The sequence below is a fragment of the Mesoplodon bidens genome (assembly GCF_964165515.1).
Source record: "Mesoplodon bidens genome assembly, chromosome: 16".
NCBI lineage: Eukaryota > Metazoa > Chordata > Mammalia > Artiodactyla > Ziphiidae > Mesoplodon > Mesoplodon bidens.
The window spans coordinates 34448624-34454623 of record NC_138173.1 but is presented as its reverse complement, the minus strand read 5'-3'; the positions used below and the strand labels follow the sequence as shown (position 1 = coordinate 34454623).

The 6000-nt window shown below is 37.8% G+C and overlaps 1 protein-coding gene and 1 pseudogene across 2 annotated transcripts in view; both read right to left on the bottom strand.

Annotated features, from left to right (window-relative positions):
* Positions 1 to 2048: 2048 nt before the first annotated feature.
* LOC308630017 (small ribosomal subunit protein uS10-like) lies at positions 2049 to 2514 on the bottom strand (annotated as a pseudogene). The gene has a single exon. The product of its transcript is annotated as a small ribosomal subunit protein uS10-like (transcript).
* Positions 2515 to 2535: 21 nt separating this feature from the next.
* Positions 2536 to 6000, bottom strand: part of LRRC69 (leucine rich repeat containing 69) — a gene marked incomplete at its 5' end in the record, with an annotated part of 117778 nt that continues 114313 nt past the window's right edge. The window contains one exon of the mRNA XM_081258807.1: positions 2536 to 2578. The remainder of the gene's footprint in view (positions 2579 to 6000) is intronic.

The following is a 6000-nucleotide window of genomic DNA, read 5'->3' as shown; positions in this document are numbered from 1 at the left end:
TGGACAAAAGATTAATGTTCAAATATACAAACAGCTCATGCAGCTCAATATAAAAAAAAAATTACCCAATCCAAAAATTGGCAGAAGACTTAAATAGACATTTCCCTAAAGAAGATACAGATTGCCAGCAAACACATGAAAAGATGCTTGGCATCACTAATCATTAGAGAAACACAAATCAAAACCACAATGAGGTATCACCTCACACCGGTCGGAATGGCCATCATCAAAAAATCTACCAACAGTAAATGGTGGAGAGGGTGTGGAGAAAACGAACCCTCTTGCACTGTTGGTGGGAATGTAAATTGATACAGCCACTATGGAGAACAGTATGGATGTTCCTTAAAAAAACTAAAATTAGAACTACCATATGACCCAGCAATCACACTACTGGGCATATACCCTGAGAAAACCATAATTCAAAAAGACTCATGTACCACAATATTCATTGTAGCACTATTTACAATGGCCAGGACATGGATGCACCTAAATGTCCATTGACAGATGAATGGATAAAGAAGATGTGCCACATTTATACAATGGAATATTACTCAGCCATAAAAAGGAATGAAATTGAGTTATTTGTAGTGAGGTGGATGGGTCTAGAGACTGTCATACAGAGTGAAGTGTCAGAAAGAGAAAAACAAATACCATATGCTAACACATATATATGTAATCTATAAATATGGTACTGTTGAACTTAGTGGCAGGGCATGAATAAAGACACAGAATCTAAAATCCTGCTTTCTGAAGCAGCTTTGTTCTTTTAGCTTTTGTAGCTCACTGATCCACCACCAACCCCCATGTTTACTTATAGTGTTGCCATCTTCACTCACTCCAATGCTGTACCTAGAAAGAGGGCACATGTCCTGGACTCCCTTCCACCATAGGGGACTTCTCTGGACCCTCAGGATACCCAATGAGTGGGATGATAATTATTTAAAAGTCTCCTCATTAATCCTGGTGTGCCAGGTATGGTCTAGGTCTCAAGGGCCCTCTTGAACTCCAATAGCTTCAATAGCCTTCATGAGATATCGAGCCCTGTGGCTTACAGAAGGCTCCCAAAGTTCCAGCAGGAAGTGTGCAGAAAATCTGTACAGGGACTTTCACTGTGCCAAGAAGCAAAACAATTCTTTAGCGAGTGCAGGAGACTTCAAGCCATTTATTATCTCACAGCTGCAGTTTAGAAAATAACCTACACAACAAGGATCATGCAAAGAGCTATTTTATGAAAAAATTCCAATGAGGGTTCCAAGTGTTTATTTTAGAGATTTTAGAAGCCTTATTCAGCAAAAAATAAAAAAAATAAAAAGTTAAATCTACCTTCATTTAAAACATTCTCAGTAATCTCCATTAACAACTATGATAGTATAAAAGAAAACAATGTTTTTCAACATAAATTTCAAAAAGAGCAAATATCCTTAATGGCTTATTGCTTTGATTATAGAAAAACTATTATCAGTACTTTAGCTAGATCTGTTGATTTTTTTAGAAATAAATTTATTTATTTATTTAATTTTGGCTATGTTGTGTCTTCACGGTTGCATGGGCTTTCTCTAGTTGTGGTGAGTGAGCGCCACTCTTCGTTTTGGTGCACATGTTTCTCATTGCAGTGCCCTCTCTTGCTGTGGAGCATGGGCTCTAGGCTCCCCAGCTCTAGATTGCAGGCTCAGTAGTTGTGGCGCAGAGGCTTAGTTGCTCCGTGGCTTGTGGGATCTTCCTGGACCAGGGATCAAATCCATGTGCCCTGCACAGGCAGGTGGATTCTTAACCACTGTGCCATCAGGGAAGTCCCAAGATCTACTGGTTATTTACCAACTGGATTCAACTAACATCATTCTGAAAACTTGTTAGAGCTCTTGGGTAATTACATAGAGAAAATCTATCTTGGATTATGTAAACAAAGGAAACACAGAAATGTTAATAATCAGAAATTATTCTTGAATTATTACTAATCCTAAAATATATATATTTTTTCTCTTTGAAACTACTTCCCCACAACACAGATGATAACAATGTATAACAGTAAAAGAGACTTGTTTCTCTTTTTTACTCTTTTTTTTTTAACAATTTTTTAAACAATTCAATTTATTAAAAATGTTGATTTAAGCATCTGCAGTGGTGACTTCAACCTCGATTCCTGGTTCAGGACTGATGGACATGATCTGCTTGAAAATCTCAGAAGGACTGTGCAGGTCAATGAGTCGCTCATGGATCCTCATCTGGAAACGATCCCAAGTCTTAGAACCTTCACCACAAGGAGTTTTCCTTGTAATTATTCTCAGAGTCTTGGTAGGCATCTGAACGATTCTTTTCCTTAGCGTCTCTGATCAGTTCAGCACATACCTTCTCCAAAGACTTCACGTTGCAGCTGGTGAGGGTGATTCTAATCCGGTGAATCACCACCTCTGGCTCCACGGCAGTGTTTCCGGTATCTGTAAAGCCATGGCTGTGGCACGGCTTCCTGACCAACTTGTTCCTCAGCGAGGGCGAACAGCGGTGAGTCAGGAGCATGAGTGGGTGGCCTGAGGCTCCGCTGCAGCAGCGACCGCGTCTTCCTCCAAGAGCTCTCCTATGTCTTTATGAGGCAAATGTGAGTGAACCAAAAAAATTCCAGAGAGTACCCACAGAAGACAAAAAAAGAAAAGTATTAAATCCAAAAAATTCACAAAAAGTTAATGCTCCAATTGCTTCAACTTCACTTGAATAAATAAAGGTTGGTTGTAATTGTTAGAAAATAAAAATATTTTGCAGTGTTTCAGATTCCAACGTTTCAGAAGGATTATAGATTGGCAAGGAGACCACAAACTCACATGCATACAGACGCCCACATTTATGCGGAGTAAGATTAATTTCTGATTTAATTAAATAATGATTCAGAACACAGGGTCATCCCACAGGGCAGAAGCAGATGCGTCCTCCCCAGTCTAGTTTCCATGGTGACACTTGATGCATGACCATGCATCCAGCAACACTATATCTCTTGACCTCAGAGTCATGCTTTCTCTTTAGCACACATTCAGTTATTTGATGCTTTCTAGCATCATCCTGAACTTTATGCCTTTCAAACACTAAATTGATTCCTATTCATTATACCCACAGAACTCATTCCCTCACTTGTTTCAGGTTATTTATCAAATATTACTTTATCAGACACACTACCCTGTATAAAAAGTATTCTCATAATTTCTCTATCTCTCGAATCTTATTTTACTTCTCTTCAAAGCACATATCACCATATTATTTTCCTGGTTTTATTGTTTGCCTCCCCCACAGCATCAGAACATAAGCTTTCTGAAATCAGAGACCCTGTCAGTTTTGTTCATTGCTATATCTTTAGAACAGAAAACAGTGCCTGATAGACAGTAACCCCTCAATAAATATTTGCTTAATACATGAATAAATAATTTGTGAAGAAAAGAATCAACTCTATTTTAGATATGTTGAAATTGAAGAGCTTGGAAACATGGGTTAAAAATGAAGAAAGAGATTTAGTAGCTACCCACCTAGGTGTGATAAATGAAGCTAAATGAAACTGATAAGAGTAGGTGAGTTCCTTCAGTTAAAGAAAAAGTGCTAAGAGATAATAAAATGGGACTAAGTAGAGAAATCTCATAGAACCCTTGTTTTTGACTGAAGGTATAGAAGAGAATTCAGTTAAAGGTATGGGGAAGAGGCCATCAGAGAAATAAAGAATGATCCTAAGGCATACAGTTCCAAGAGGCAGAAGATGGTCAATCAAGCCCAAACCTACAGAGAAGAACAGCCAGATAAGGAGCAGCTGGATTTGTAGGAAGTCACTGATGACCTCTGAAAGACCAGTTTTAGAATAGGGCAGAAACTAAGTCTCAGTGCCCTGAGATATGAAGAGGATGGGGTGAAAATGTGAGGCAGAGAGTCAAGAGTCTCTTCATGTCCCCTGAGCTTCAAGAGTACCTGAAATATTTGTTGAATAAATGAGTACATAGATAAATGAATACAGTTTTCTCCCCAGAACGAAGACAGCACATAAATTGCAGCTGAAGTCATGAGATTAAAATGGTAAACAAAACACTATTTTCAACAACATAGGTTGTATAAAAATATTTCCCTAATCAAAATCAATTTTCTCAGTAGTTTTCCCCCAATAAACATACAGTTTATTCCTGTAACTCATTTTTAAGTGAGCTCCTATGACTTTCATTTGTACCTTGTTTTTTATTTTTGTTTAAAATGCATTCTTGGTTAATGGAGCCTTTAGAAATTTACCTCGAGGCCCCGACTCTGTCTCAGTGGGTACTGACCCTTGCTTTCTTTGGAATTGATAGCCTCTCAGCTGTGCTCCATTGATTTAGCTTCCCAGGTATGCCAGAGGCAACCCTGATGCATGAAGGAGTATGTCCTGAAGTGAACTAATAAAGGGCCTAGTTAGGAAGGTAACATGGTAATAAAATATATGTAAGATGAGAAATCACTCAGCTTTCCATAAGAAGAACCACCAAATAGTTACACGAAGAAACATATTTCTAGTGGGGTTTAAATATAAATTATAATTATATTTCTTGCTTTTCTGAACCCACAGCAAATTTATCTTAATCTGTCCCTGGGGTTCTCAAATAAGAGTGTGCATCAAAATCACCTGGAGGAGCTGTTCAAGCACAGACTGCTGGGCCATACTTCCCCAGCTTCTGATTCAGTGGTCTGGGGTGGGGACAGATAATCTGCACTTCTAACAAGTTCTCAAGTGATGTGGATGCTGCTGGACAGAACCACACTTCCAAAAACTACTGGTCTATGCAAACTGTATATATATTTTCATAATTTTTCCCCTACTTTTCTGTTGTCCTTCAGAGAAAAGGAGTCAAATTCTCATCCCAGCACTACTTCCCTGGTTTCTGTCAGTTTCCCTTGTGGAAAAATTTTTTTTTCAAAACTTTAGAAGCAAGAACAAAGTGATGTTAGGAGTAACCAAGCCTGGATTTTCAGCTTCTACTCATTTTTAAGTGGAATGAAGGTTTTATCTTAGTCAATAAGATGTTAGTGTCCCTTAGGAAAAAGAAGATGGTGGTATGACACTCCTGACTTCATATTACACTACAAAGCAAAAATAATTAAAACATCATGGTATTGACAGAAAAACATATACACAGATCAGTGGAACAGAATTGAGAGTTCAGAAATAAACTCACACATAAATGGACAGTTAATTTACAACGAAGGAGCAAAGAACCTACAATTGAGAAAGGATAGTTTTTTCAATAAATGGTGTTGGGAAAACTGGACAACTACATACAAAAAATGAAACTAGACCACTATCTTACATCATACACAAAAATAAACATCAAGACTTGAATGTAAAACCTGAAACCATAAAACTCCTAGAAGAAAACATAGGCAGCACACTCTTTGACACTGGTATTAGCAACATCTTTCTGGATATGTCTCTTCAGGCAAAGGGGAAAAAAAGCAAAAATAAAAAGGACTACATCACACTCAAAACTTTTGCACAGCAAAGGAAACCATCAACACAATGAAAAGACAACCTCTAAGTGGGAGAAGATATTTGCAAATCATATATCAAATAAGGTGTTAATATCCAAAATATATACAGAATTCATAAAACAACAAAAAGCCTGATTTAAAAATGGACAGAGGATCTGAATAGACATTTTTCCAAAGAAGACGTACAGATGACCAACAGGCACATGAAAAGATGTTCAACGTCGCTAATTATTAGGGAAATGAAAATCAAAACAACAATGAGATATCACCTCCCACCCATTAGAATGGATATTATCAAAAAGGCAAGAAACAAGTGTTGGCAAGGATGTGGACAAAAGGGAAGCCCCATGCACTGTTGGTGGGAATGTAAATTGGTGCAGCTGCTATGGAAAACAGTATGGAGGTTCCTCAAAAAATTAAAAATACGTATGTGTCAAACCCAATCTTCCAATTTATCCCTCCCCACACCTCTTACTCCCCAGTAACCATAAGTTTATTTTCTACATCTGTAACTCTACT